This window comes from Crinia signifera, chromosome 3 (genome assembly GCF_055691185.1).
Source record: "Crinia signifera chromosome 3, ASM5569118v1, whole genome shotgun sequence".
Lineage (NCBI taxonomy): Eukaryota > Metazoa > Chordata > Amphibia > Anura > Myobatrachidae > Crinia > Crinia signifera.
In genome coordinates this window covers 337,269,114-337,283,811 of record NC_139219.1, presented here as the reverse complement: position 1 = coordinate 337,283,811, position 14,698 = coordinate 337,269,114, and the positions used below count along the sequence as shown (strand labels likewise).

Here is a 14,698-nt window from a genome sequence, read left to right as displayed (position 1 = left end):
TTAATTAGGTAAGTTTTTTAGGAAACCATTGAAGCACATTTTAGTGTTTGTACCAATGTGTTTCTTTGTTCTTTAATGGATGAACAGTTTTACTAAATCTCTTTTTTAACATAATAAAAAAGATAGAACTGAGCCAAAATATTAATCTCAGTTTTGTATTGGTTTAATCAACAAATAATTATAAAAAAACAAAGATAGCAGAGGATGGTTTCGATCCATCGACCTCTGGGTTATGGGGCCAGCACGCTTCCGCTGCGCCACTCTGCTAATCATATAAACAGCTTCAGCTCCTGAAAGCTTACCTCTTGACAAGAAAGTACCAATTTGTTTTTTTGTTCTTCAATGGAGGAAGAGTTTTACAAAAGATCTCCAGATGTTGGCCTTTTACACATATTTCAATAAATCATTTTTAGATCACTAATTTGATACAACTTTAGAGGGGTCTCTGTGGCACAATCGGTTAGCGCGTTCGGCTGTTAACCGAAAGGTTGGTGGTTCAATCCCACCCAGGGACGTAATCGACTTTTTGGTCACATTTTGGAGAACTAGATGTTGACAAGTTAAAACATTAAATCACCTCTTGTGGTATAGTGTTCCTGATCTTAAGTCACAGAAGCTCCTGAAAGTTTCACTCTTCATCAGAAAGTACCAATGTTTCTCCTTTGTTCTTCAGTAGATAAAGAATCTTACAAAAGCTCTTTAAAATAATGACTATTAAATCTATGTCTAGGAATTTTTTTATGGTACTAACTTGAATCTAGTCTTATTTTGTTGACTTGGAACAAACAGTCAGCACATTTGGTTTCTATCTCAAAGGTTTGTGGTTTAATCCCACCCAGGGATATTTTTGACCTTGTGATCATATTTTGAAGAACCTTAGGTAGACAAGTTAAAAAATAAAACCACCTCTTGTTATGCAGTATATCTAGACTTCTCTGATACAATTCCTCTTAAAAGTAGTTAATTAGGTAAGTTTTTAGGAAACTATTGAAGCACATTTTAGTGTTTGTACCAATGTGTTTCTTTGTTCTTAAATGGATGAACAGTTTTACTAAATCTCTTTTTTAACATAATAAAAAAGATAGAACTGAGCCAAAATATTAATCTCAGTTTTGTATTGGTTTAATCAACAAATAATTATAAAAAAACAAAGATAGCAGAGGATGGTTTCGATCCATCGACCTCTGGGTTATGGGCCCAGCACGCTTCCGCTGCGCCACTCTGCTAATCATATAAACGGCTTCAGCTCCTGAAAGCTTACCTCTTGACAAGAAAGTACCAATTTGTTTTTTTGTTCTTCAATGAAGGAAGAGTTTTACAAAAGATCTCCAGATGTTGGCCTTTTACACATATTTCAATAAATCATTTTTAGATCACTAATTTGATACAACTTTAGAGGGGTCTCTGTGGCGCGTTCGGCTGTTTACCGAAAGGTTGGTGGTTCAATACCACCCAGGGACGTAATCGACTTTTTGGTCACATTTTGGAGAACTAGATGTTGACAAGTTAAAACATTAAATCACCTCTTGTGGTATAGTGTTCCTGATCTTAAGTCACAGAAGCTCCTGAAAGCTTCACTCTTCATCAGAAAGTACCAATGTTTCTCCTCTGTTCTTCAGTAGATAAAGAATCTTACAAAAGCTCTTTAAAATAATGACTATTAAATCTATGTCTAGGAATTTTTTTATGGTACTAACTTGAATCTAGTCTTATTTTGTTGACTTGGAACAATCAGTCAGCACATTTGGTTTCTATCTCAAAGGTTTGTGGTTTAATCCCACCCAGGGATATTTTTGACCTTGTGATCATATTTTGAAGAACCTTAGGTAGACAAGTTAAAACATAAAACCACCTCTTGTTATGCAGTATATCTAGACTTCTCTGATACAATTCCTCTTAAAAGTAGTTAATTAGGTAAGTTTTTTAGGAAACCATTGAAGCACATTTTAGTGTTTGTACCAATGTGTTTCTTTGTTCTTTAATGGATGAACAGTTTTACTAAATCTCTTTTTTAACATAATAAAAAAGATAGAACTGAGCCAAAATATTAATCTCAGTTTTGTATTGGTTTAATCAACAAATAATTATAAAAAAACAAAGATAGCAGAGGATGGTTTCGATCCATCGACCTCTGGGTTATGGGCCCAGCACGCTTCCGCTGCGCCACTCTGCTAATCATATCAACAGCTTCAGCTCCTGAAAGCTTACCTCTTGACAAGAAAGTACCAATTTGTTTTTTTGTTCTTCAATGGAGGAAGAGTTTTACAAAAGATCTCCAGATGTTGGCCTTTTACACATATTTCAATAAATCATTTTTAGATCACTAATTTGATACTACTTTAGAGGGGTCTCTGTGGTGCAATCGGTTAGCGCGTTCGGCTGTTAACCGAAAGGTTGGTGGTTCAATCCCACCCACTGGACGTAATCGACTTTTTGGTCACATTTTGGAGAACTAGATGTTGACAAGTTAAAACATTAAATCACCTCTTGTGGTATAGTGTTCCTGATCTTAAGTCACAGAAGCTCCTGAAAGCTTCACTCTTCATCAGAAACTACCAATGTTTCTCCTCTGTTCTTCAGTAGATAAAGAATCTTACAAAAGCTCTTTAAAATAATGACTATTAAATCTATGTCTAGGAATTTTTTTATGGTACTAACTTGAATCTAGTCTTATTTTGTTGACTTGGAACAATCAGTCAGCACATTTGGATTCTATCTCAAAGGTTTGTGGTTTAATCCCACCAAGGGATATTTTTGACCTTGTGATCATATTTTGAAGAACCTTAGGTAGACAAGTTAAAACCACCTCTTGTTATGCAGTATAACACATAAAACCACCTCTTGTTATGCAGTATATCTAGACTTCTCTGATACAATTCCTCTTAAAAGTAGTTAATTAGGTAAGTTTTTAGGAAACCATTGAAGCACCTTTTAGTGTTTGTACCAATGTGTTTCTTTGTTCTTTAATGGATGAACAGTTTTACTAAATCTCTTTTTTAACATAATAAAAAAGAGAGAACTGAGCCAAAATATTAATCTCAGTTTTGTATTGGTTTAATCAACAAATAATTATAAAAAAACAAAGATAGCAGAGGATGGTTTCGATCCATCAACCTCTGGGTTATGGGCCCAGCACGCTTCTGCTGCGCCACTCTGCTAATCATATAAACAGCTTCAGCTCCTGAAAGCTTACCTCTTGACAGAAAGTACCAATTTGTTTTTTTGTTCTTCAATGGAGGAAGAGTTTTACAAAAGATCTCCAGATGTTGGCCTTTTACACATATTTCAATAAATCATTTTTAGATCACTAATTTGATACAACTTTAGAGGGGTCTCTGTGGCGCGTTCGGCTGTTAACCGAAAGGTTGGTGGTTCAATCCCACCCAGGGACGTAATCGACTTTTTGGTCACATTTTGGAGAACTAGATGTTGACAAGTTAAAACATTAAATCACCTCTTGTGGTATAGTGTTCCTGATCTTAAGTCACAGAAGCTCCTGAAAGCTTCACTCTTCATCAGAAAGTACCAATGTTTCTCCTCTGTTCTTCAGTAGATAAAGAATCTTACAAAAGCTCTTTAAAATAATGACTATTAAATCTATGTCTAGGAATTTTTTTATGGTACTAACTTGAATCTAGTCTTATTTTGTTGACTTGGAACAATCAGTCAGCACATTTGGTTTCTATCTCAAAGGTTTGTGGTTTAATCCCACCCAGGGATATTTTTGACCTTGTGATCATATTTTGAAGAACCTTAGGTAGACAAGTTAAAACATAAAACCACCTCTTGTTATGCAGTATATCTAGACTTCTCTGATACAATTCCTCTTAAAAGTAGTTAATTAGGTAAGTTTTTTAGGAAAACATTGAAGCACATTTTAGTGTTTGTACCAATGTGTTTCTTTGTTCTTTAATGGATGAACAGTTTTACTAAATCTCTTTTTTAACATAATAAAAAAGATAGAACTGAGCCAAAATATTAATCTCAGTTTTGTATTGGTTTAATCAACAAATAATTATAAAAAAAACAAAGATAGCAGACGATGGTTTCGATCCATAGACCTCTGGGTTATGGGCCCAGCACGCTTCCGCTGCGCCACTCTGCTAATCATATAAACCGCTTCAGCTCCTGAAAGCTTACCTCTTGACAAGAAAGTACCAATTTGTTTTTTTGTTCTTCAATGGAGGAAGAGTTTTACAAAAGATCTCCAGATGTTGGCCTTTTACACATATTTCAATAAATCATTTTTAGATCACTTATTTGATACAACTTTAGAGGGGTCTCTGTGGCGCGTTCGGCTGTTAACCGAAAGGTTGGTGGTTCAATCCCACCCAGGGACGTAATCGACTTTTTGGTCACATTTTGGAGAACTAGATGTTGACAAGTTAAAACATTAAATCACCTCTTGTGGTATAGTGTTCCTGATCTTAAGTCACAGAAGCTCCTGAAAGCTTCACTCTTCATCAGAAAGTACCAATGTTTCTCCTCTGTTCTTCAGTAGATAAAGAATCTTACAAAAGCTCTTTAAAATAATGACTATTAAATCTATGTCTAGGAATTTTTTTATGGTACTAACTTGAATCTTGTCTTATTTTGTTGACTTGGAACAATCAGTCAGCACATTTGGTTTCTATCTCAAAGGTTTGTGGTTTAATCCCACCCAGGGATATTTAAAGAATAAATCATTTTTAGATCACTAATTTGATACAACTTTAGAGGGGTCTCTGTGGCGCGTTCGGCTGTTAACCGAAAGGTTGGTGGTTCAATCCCACCCAGGGACGTAATCGACTTTTTGGTCACATTTTGGAGAACTAGATGTTGACAAGTTAAAACATTAAATCACCTCTTGTGGTATAGTGTTCCTGATCTTAAGTCACAGAAGCTCCTGAAAGCTTCACTCTTCATCAGAAAGTACCATTGTTTCTCCTCTGTTCTTCAGTAGATAAAGAATCTTACAAAAGCTCTTTAAAATAATGACTATTAAATCTATGTCTAGGAATTTTTTTATGGTACTAACTTGAATCTAGTCTTATTTTGTTGACTTGGAACAATCAGTCAGCACATTTGGTTTCTATCTCAAAGGTTTGTGGTTTAATCCCACCCAGGGATATTTAAAGAATAAATCATTTTTAGATCACTAATTTGATACAACTTTAGAGGGGTCTCTGTGGCGCGTTCGGCTGTTAACCGAAAGGTTGGTGGTTCAATCCCACCCAGGGACGTAATCGACTTTTTGGTCACATTTTGGAGAACTAGATGTTGACAAGTTAAAACATTAAATCACCTCTTGTGGTATAGTGTTCCTGATCTTAAGTCACAGAAGCTCCTGAAAGCTTCACTCTTCATCAGAAAGTACCAATGTTTCTCCACTGTTCTTCAGTAGATAAAGAATCTTACAAAAGCTCTTTAAAATAATGACTATTAAATCTATGTCTAGGAATTTTTTTATGGTACTAACTTGAATCTAGTCTTATTTTGTTGACTTGGAACAATCAGTCAGCACATTTGGTTTCTATCTCAAAGGTTTGTGGTTTAATCCCACCCTGGGATATTTTTGACCTTGTGATCATATTTTGAAGAACCTTAGGTAGACAAGTTAAAACATAAAACCACCTCTTGTTATGCAGTATATCTAGACTTCTCTGATACAATTCCTCTTAAAAGTAGTTAATTAGGTAAGTTTTTAGGAAACCATTGAAGCATATTTAATTGTTTGTACCAATGTGTTTCTTTGTTCTTTAATGGATGAACAGTTTTACTAAATCTCTTTTTTAACATAATAAAAAAGATAGAAATGAGCCAAAATATTAATCTCAGTTTTGTATTGGTTTAATCAACAAATAATTATAAAAAAAACAAAGATAGCAGAGGATGGTTTCGATCCATCGACCTCTGGGTTATGGGCCCAGCACGCTTCCGCTGCGCCACTCTGCTAATCATATAAACAGCTTCAGCTCCTGAAAGCTTACCTCTTGACAAGAAAGTACCAATTTGTTTTTTTGTTCTTCAATGGAGGAAGAGTTTTACAAAAGATCTCCAGATGTTGGCCTTTTACACATATTTCAATAAATCATTTTTAGATCACTAATTTGATACAACTTTAGAGGGGTCTCTGTGGCGCAATCGGTTAGCGCGTTCGGCTGTTAACCGAAAGGTTGGTGGTTCAATCCCACCCAGGGACGTAATCGACTTTTTGGTCACATTTTGGAGAACTAGATGTTGACAAGTTAAAACATTAAATCACCTCTTGTGGTATAGTGTTCCTTATCTTAAGTCACAGAAGCTCCTGAAAGCTTCAGTCTTCATCAGAAAGTACCAATGTTTCTCCTCTGTTCTTCAGTAGATAAAGAATCTTACAAAAGCTCTTTAAAATAATGACTATTAAATCTATGTCTAGGATTTTTTTATGGTACTAACTTGAATCTAGTCTTATTTTGTTGACTTGGAACAATCAGTCAGCACATTTGGTTTCTATCTCAAAGGTTTGTGGTTTAATCCCACCCAGGGATATTTTTGACCTTGTGATCATATTTTGAAGAACCTTAGGTAGACAAGTTAAAACATTAAACCACCTCTTGTTATGCAGTATATCTAGACTTCTCTGATACAATTCCTCTTAAAAGTAGTTAATTAGGTAAGTTTTTAGGAAACCATTGAAGCACATTTTAGTGTTTGTACCAATGTGTTTCTTTGTTCTTTAATGGATGAACAGTTTTACTAAATCTCTTTTTTAACATAATAAAAAAGATAGAACTGAGCCAAAATATTAATCTCAGTTTTGTATTGGTTTAATCAACAAATAATTATAAAAAAACAAAGATAGCAGAGGATAGTTTCGATCCATCGACCTCTGGGTTATGGGCCCAGCACGCTTCCGCTGCGCCACTCTGCTAATCATATAAACAGCTTCAGCTCCTGAAAGCTTACCTCTTGACAAGAAAGTACCAATTTGTTTTTTTGTTCTTCAATGGAGGAAGAGTTTTACAAAAGATCTCCAGATGTTGGCCTTTTACACATATTTCAATAAATCATTTTTAGATCACTAATTTGATACAACTTTAGAGGGGTCTCTGTGGCGCAATCGGTTAGCGCGTTCGGCTGTTAACCGAAAGGTTGGTGGTTCAATCCCACCCAGGGACGTAATTGACTTTTTGGTCACATTTTGGAGAACTAGATGTTGACAAGTTAAAACATTAAATCACCTCTTGTGGTATAGTGTTCCTGATCTTAAGTCACAGAAGCTCCTGAAAGCTTCACTCTTCATCAGAAAGTACCAATGTTTCTCCTCTGTTCTTCAGTAGATAAAGAATCTTACAAAAGCTCTTTAAAATAATGACTATTAAATCTATGTCTAGGAATTTTTTTTATGGTACTAACTTGAATCTAGTCTTATTTTGTTGACTTGGAACAATCAGTCAGCACATTTGGTTTCTATCTCAAAGGTTTGTGGTTTAATCCCACCCAGGGATATTTTTGACCTTGTGATCATATTTTGAAGAACCTTAGGTAGACAAGTTAAAACATAAAACCACCTCTTGTTATGCAGTATATCTAGACTTCTCTGATACAATTCCTCTTAAAAGTAGTTAATTAGGTAAGTTTTTAGGAAACCATTGAAGCACATTTTAGTGTTTGTACCAATGTGTTTCTTTGTTCTTTAATGGATGAACAGTTTTACTAAATCTCTTTTTAAACATAATAAAAAAGATAGAACTGAGCCAAAATATTAATCTCAGTTTTGTATTGGTTTAATTAACAAATAATTATAAAAAAAAAAAAGATAGCAGAGGATGGTTTCGATCCATCGACCTCTGGGTTATGGGCCCAGCACGCTTCCGCTGCGCCACTCTGCTAATCATATAAACAGCTTTAGCTCCCGAAAGCTTACCTCTTGACAAGAAAGTACCAATTTGTTTTTTGGTTCTTCAACGGAGGAAGAGTTTTACAAAAGATCTCCAGATGTTGGCATTTTACACATATTTCAATAAATCATTTTTAGATCACTAATTTGATACAACTTTAGAGGGGTCTCTGTGGCGCAATCGGTTAGTGCGTTCGGCTGTTAACCGAAAGGTTGGTGGTTCAATCCCACCCAGGGACGTAATCGACTTTTTGGTCACATTTTGGAGAACTAGATGTTGACAAGTTAAAACATTAAATCACCTCTTGTGGTATAGTGTTCCTGATCTTAAGTCACAGAAGCTCCTGAAAGCTGCACTCTTCATCAGAAAGTACCAATGTTTCTCCTCTGTTCTTCAGTAGATAAAGAATCTTACAAAAGCTCTTTAAAATAATGACTATTAAATCTATGTCTAGGAATTTTTTTATGGTACTTGTGAGGTTAGCAAACTGACCGTAAGACTGTAATTATGATATTTTATTAGGTGTAGTAATTAATGTACTATTTTAGTCCATCTGTACCCTCTTATTCTCCATAGATGTTTCTATCCCCCAAATCTGTGTGTATTTCCAGATCATATAGTATTAGGCTGTAGAACTCCACAGTAATTAATGTACATTTTAGGTCTCTTGTTCACTGCAGATGTTTCTATCCCCCATATCTGTGTGTACCATAGTATTAGATGCTGTTAAGCAAATATGGTCGGACAGGAAATACCCAGGAAAGAATTCACCAAAAGGTTATGTCCAATTACCATACTTTTGTTCCTGCTATCACAGGAGGGTGGTAGCTGAGGGACAATCTTCACAGGGGGTGATCCAATTCCCCCGCTATCAACAGGAAATGTTCACAGGGGGTAATCAGGACATAATGTAATCAGACTGTGTTTTGTATCTTGTGTTGACACTGCTCTGCATATCTCTGGCCCCTTCCAGACTTTCTGGGGCCTGACCCAGCAGGGGGGGGGGGGCAGCAGAAGTACCGGGGAGGGGGGATAAACCTGACTTGAATCCACCAATAGAGATTGAGTGCAAGCCCACTGATGGTATGGAGACGCGTGGGAATTTAGAAGTTTTTAAAATGACTGGCACACAAGCCAGAGAGAGAATTTGATGGACTGTCCTGGACTAAGAGGTTATGCTCTGTCTAGGTATCGTGTGGACTTATCTGCTATCACTGCTGTGTGGAATAAGTGATAGTTTCGTTATTTGGACTGTGATGCTACAAGGACTTTGCTACCCGGATGTTTTTATGCTACCATTTGAATCTTTTTCCTGTCTTCATCTACATGTGTGTGCTGTGATAAAAATAAACCATATTTTGGTTTCATCTGCTCGGTGTCTGAGTGATTGAAGAACCCCGTATCTTCACATTTGGCGGCAGCGACAGTGGGATCATTCAGACACCAACCATCGAGCACAGAAAGCACAGAGAACAGAGGATCAGACCGTATGTAAGGAAACGGAAAATGCAATAAGGTGATGTTCAGCAAGTGAGCAGGTGTCATTCCTGTGGAAAGGGAAAATGTTTCCAAGGAAAGAAAATCCATGCCTCAAGACCCCTGAAGCAGAGGAGCTCAGGGATGGAGGTTCTTCAGTGTATCGGCAGGCTGGGAAGCCGGATCTGATATTTATTGTCAGAAAAATGCAGTATATCTGGGAGTACTGGGAAGAAGCTCAGCAGATGATCAGCGGGTGGAGAGTATCCAGCATACAGGACAAGTTGTGTTACCTGGGGGATGCATTCCTGCACTGTAAAGGTGAGGCCACCTCGTGGAATCTGCTGGGGGAGCCAGAGTTTGTAGAATTTACAGAGGAAGTGATTGCTACAGTTACCCAGATGCTACAAAGAGGAAAATATTCTGAGGCTGAAGGACAAGTCCAGAATAAATTGATGCCCCAGATAGAACCAGAGGAAAGGTCTAGAAGGGGGCTACTGCAATCTGGGCAGACAACCGAGGGGTCTGCCACGGAATTAATTGTTACCGCAAGAGAAGGGTCGTTGTCAGGGGGGCCCCTAACTGCCCTTGAAGAAATGAGTATGGAGGAGCTGATAGCAGAATGTCAGCTGCGAGGTATACCCATCCAATCCTGCACTCGCGGGGAAATCCTTCAGCAGATCCTTCATGATCAGGGAGATCCTACAAATGCATTTGCTGATTATCGGGCATGGATCCTCCATTTCGGTGCACAGTTGAGTGTGTGGGAACAATTGCAGTGTCTGGAGGAGTGCTTCGTGGTGGCAGAGGAAGAGGCGATTGATCGCGGGCTCCTGGATACCCCAGCATGGCAAGATCAGTGTCGCAGGGGGCGTGATGAAAGGCACCGTTTGCAACTGCTTCTCCCCCATCCTAGGGAGGAAGCTGCTCAGTGTTCTCTGCAGGGGGAGGTTATCCCCAACGTGAAGGAAGTGAGGCCTCTGAGCCAGGCACCCTGGGAGGAGCTGCACTACAGCTTCTCTTTTACTGAGGTGGGAGATGCAGAATTATTAACCTGCTGCCAGGGGATCTATGAGGACTGCGTCCAGGAGGAGATCACCGTGGTTAGAGGAGTATATGACAACATCCAGGCCACAAGCATACCAGTCGCAGATGATGTCGTGCTTCAGGCTGCCCAGCATATTCAGCTGGGGAACGTGGTTATCCTGGAGACTGAGGACTGCGCAGAGGAAGCGGCAGGTGAGACCCAGGCTTTTGAGGGGGTAGGACTGGCCGTGGACCAGCTTGCCCTGCAGCCACCAGCGGCATTGTTCCTGATGGAGGGTCCCTTCTCAGCCCTGGGCATTGAGACCAAATGCTATAGTGAAAATTGCCATGCCCCTAGTTTGGGTTTGAGGGAGGAAGGATGTGACAGAGTGGCGGAAGTGCCAGGGCCAGAGCTCCGATATTGGGCTGCCGTTTGGCAGATGTTCCTTGGGCAAGAGGGGAAGGTGGAAACTGCTCCCTGCCCCATTGTGCCAGAGGCAAAAATATTAGCACACCCTATAGGTGTGCCCGGTGTGAAAGTTTACGATGTTGCAGAGGGGGGGTACCCAACATTTGAGGATGGGGGATTGCTAACTCACTTGTTAGTTAACATGCATAACTTATATTGTGATATTGCCCTTGCTGCTTCTGCAAACCAGCCACCTTTTACAAGATGGGTTTGGTATGATGTCACTCTGTGGGACTCAGGTGGTAGATCCAAACCTCAGATTCTCTGCTCTGCATCCCACAACAGGTTGTTATTGGTTCCAGAACAACTTGGTACAGGAACTAAAATAGTAGGGGAAGGAATGTGAGGTTAGCAAACTGACCGTAAGACTGTAATTATGATATTTTATTAGGTGTAGTAATTAATGTACTATTTTAGTCCGTCTGTACCCTCTTATTCTCCATAGATGTTTCTATCCCCCAAGTCTGTGTGTATTTCCAGATCATATAGTATTAGGCTGTAGAACTCCACAGTAATTAATGTACATTTTAGGTCTCTTGTTCACTGCAGATGTTTCTATCCCCCATATCTGTGTGTACCATAGTATTAGATGCTGTTAAGCAAATATGGTCGGACAGGAAATACCCAGGAAAGAATTCACCAAAAGGTTATGTCCAATTACCATACTTTTGTTCCTGCTATCACAGGAGGGTGGTAGCTGAGGGACAATCTTCACAGGGGGTGATCCAATTCCCCTGCTATCAACAGGAAATGTTCACAGGGGGTAATCAGGACATAATGTAATCAGACTGTGTTTTGTATCTTGTGTTGACACTGCTCTGCATATCTCTGGCCCCTTCCAGACTTTCTGGGGCCTGACCCAGCAGGGGGGGGGGGGCAGCAGCAGTACCTGGGAGGGGGGATAAACCTGACTTGAATCCACCAATAGAGATTGAGTTCAAGCCCACTGATGGTATGGAGACGCGTGGGAATTTAGAAGTTTTTAAAATGACTGGCACACAAGCCAGAGAGAGAATTTGATGGACTGTCCTGGACTACGAGGTTATGCTCTGTCTAGGTATCGTGTGGACTTATCTGCTATCACTGCTGTGTGGAATAAGTGATAGTTTCGTTATTTGGACTGTGATGCTACAAGGACTTTGCTACCCGGATGTTTTTATGCTACCATTTGAATCTTTTTCCTGTCTTCATCTACATGTGTGTGCTGTGATAAAAATAAACCATATTTTGGTTTCATCTGCTCGGTGTCTGAGTGATTGAAGAACCCCGTATCTTCACAGTACTAACTTGAATCTAGTCTTATTTTGTTGACTTGGAACAATCAGTCAGCACATTTGGTTTCTATCTCAAAGGTTTGTGGTTTAATCCCACCCAGGGATATTTTTGACCGTGTGATCATATTTTGAAGAACCTTAGGTAGACAAGTTAAAACATAAAACCACCTCTTGTTATGCAGTATATCTAGACTTCTCTGATACAATTCCTCTTAAAAGTAGTTAATTACGTAAGTTTTTAGGAAACCATTGAAGCACATATTAGTGTTTGTACCAATGTGTTTCTTTGTTCTTTAATGGATGAACAGTTTTACTAAAACTCTTTTTTAACATAATAAAAAAGATAGAACTGAGCCAAAATATTAATCTCAGTTTTGTATTGGTTTAATCCACAAATAATTATAAAAATAACAAAGATAGCAGAGGATGGTTTCGATCCATCGACCTCTGGGCTATGGGCCCAGCACGCTTCCGCTGCGCCACTCTGCTAATCATATAAACAGCTTCAGCTCCTGAAAGCTTACCTCTTGACAAGAAAGTACCAATTTGTTTTTTTGTTCTTCAATGGAGGAAGAGTTTTACAAAAGATCTCCAGATGTTGGCCTTTTACACATATTTCAATAAATCATTTTTAGATCACTAATTTGATACAACTTTAGAGGGGTCTCTGTGGCGCGTTCGGCTGTTTACCGAAAGGTTGGTGGTTCAATACCACCCAGGGACGTAATCGACTTTTTGGTCACATTTTGGAGAACTAGATGTTGACAAGTTAAAACATTAAATCACCTCTTGTGGTATAGTGTTCCTGATCTTAAGTCACAGAAGCTCCTGAAAGCTTCACTCTTCATCAGAAAGTAACAATGTTTCTCCTCTGTTCTTCAGTAGATAAAGAATCTTACAAAAGCTCTTTAAAATAATGACTATTAAATCTATGTCTAGGAATTTTTTTATGGTACTAACTTGAATCTAGTCTTATTTTGTTGACTTGGAACAATCAGTCAGCACATTTGGTTTCTATCTCAAAGGTTTGTGGTTTAATCCCACCCAGGGATATTTTTGACCTTGTGATCATATTTTGAAGAACCTTAGGTAGACAAGTTAAAACATAAAACCACCTCTTGTTATGCAGTATATCTAGACTTCTCTGATACAATTCCTCTTAAAAGTAGTTAATTAGGTAAGTTTTTTAGGAAACCATTGAAGCACATTTTAGTGTTTGTACCAATGTGTTTCTTTGTTCTTTAATGGATGAACAGTTTTACTAAATCTCTTTTTTAACATAATAAAAAAGATAGAACTGAGCCAAAATATTAATCTCAGTTTTGTATTGGTTTAATCAACAAATAATTATAAAAAAACAAAGATAGCAGAGGATGGTTTCGATCCATCGACCTCTGGGTTATGGGCCCAGCACGCTTCCGCTGCGCCACTCTGCTAATCATATCAACAGCTTCAGCTCCTGAAAGCTTACCTCTTGACAAGAAAGTACCAATTTGTTTTTTTGTTCTTCAATGGAGGAAGAGTTTTACAAAAGATCTCCAGATGTTGGCCTTTTACACATATTTCAATAAATCATTTTTAGATCACTAATTTGATACTACTTTAGAGGGGTCTCTGTGGTGCAATCGGTTAGCGCGTTCGGCTGTTAACCGAAAGGTTGGTGGTTCAATCCCACCCAGTGGACGTAATCGACTTTTTGGTCACATTTTGGAGAACTAGATGTTGACAAGTTAAAACATTAAATCACCTCTTGTGGTATAGTGTTCCTGATCTTAAGTCACAGAAGCTCCTGAAAGCTTCACTCTTCATCAGAAACTACCAATGTTTCTCCTCTGTTCTTCAGTAGATAAAGAATCTTACAAAAGCTCTTTAAAATAATGACTATTAAATCTATGTCTAGGAATTTTTTTATGGTACTAACTTGAATCTAGTCTTATTTTGTTGACTTGGAACAATCAGTCAGCACATTTGGATTCTATCTCAAAGGTTTGTGGTTTAATCCCACCAAGGGATATTTTTGACCTTGTGATCATATTTTGAAGAACCTTAGGTAGACAAGTTAAAACCACCTCTTGTTATGCAGTATAACACATAAAACCACCTCTTGTTATGCAGTATATCTAGACTTCTCTGATACAATTCCTCTTAAAAGTAGTTAATTAGGTAAGTTTTTAGGAAACCATTGAAGCACCTTTTAGTGTTTGTACCAATGTGTTTCTTTGTTCTTTAATGGATGAACAGTTTTACTAAATCTCTTTTTTAACATAATAAAAAAGAGAGAACTGAGCCAAAATATTAATCTCAGTTTTGTATTGGTTTAATCAACAAATAATTATAAAAAAACAAAGATAGCAGAGTATGGTTTCGATCCATCGACCTCTGGGTTATGGGCCCAGCACGCTTCTGCTGCGCCACTCTGCTAATCATATAAACAGCTTCAGCTCCTGAAAGCTTAACTCTTGACAGAAAGTACCAATTTGTTTTTTTGTTCTTCAATGGAGGAAGAGTTTTACAAAAGATCTCCAGATGTTGGCCTTTTACACATATTTCAATAAATCATTTTTAGATCACTAATTTGATACAACTTTAGA

General features: G+C 38.1%; 3 non-coding genes across 3 annotated transcripts; all 3 read left to right on the top strand.

Moving 5' to 3' along the window:
* Positions 1–441: 441 nt before the first annotated feature.
* Positions 442–515, top strand: TRNAN-GUU (transfer RNA asparagine (anticodon GUU)). The gene has a single exon. It is a non-coding gene; the product is annotated as a tRNA-Asn (tRNA).
* A 5,593-nt stretch (positions 516–6,108) lies between these two features.
* On the top strand, positions 6,109–6,182 carry TRNAN-GUU (transfer RNA asparagine (anticodon GUU)). Its single transcript has one exon. It is a non-coding gene; the product is annotated as a tRNA-Asn (tRNA).
* Positions 6,183–7,066: 884 nt separating this feature from the next.
* On the top strand, positions 7,067–7,140 carry TRNAN-GUU (transfer RNA asparagine (anticodon GUU)). Its single transcript has one exon. It is a non-coding gene; the product is annotated as a tRNA-Asn (tRNA).
* The last annotated feature ends 7,558 nt before the right edge of the window (positions 7,141–14,698 follow it).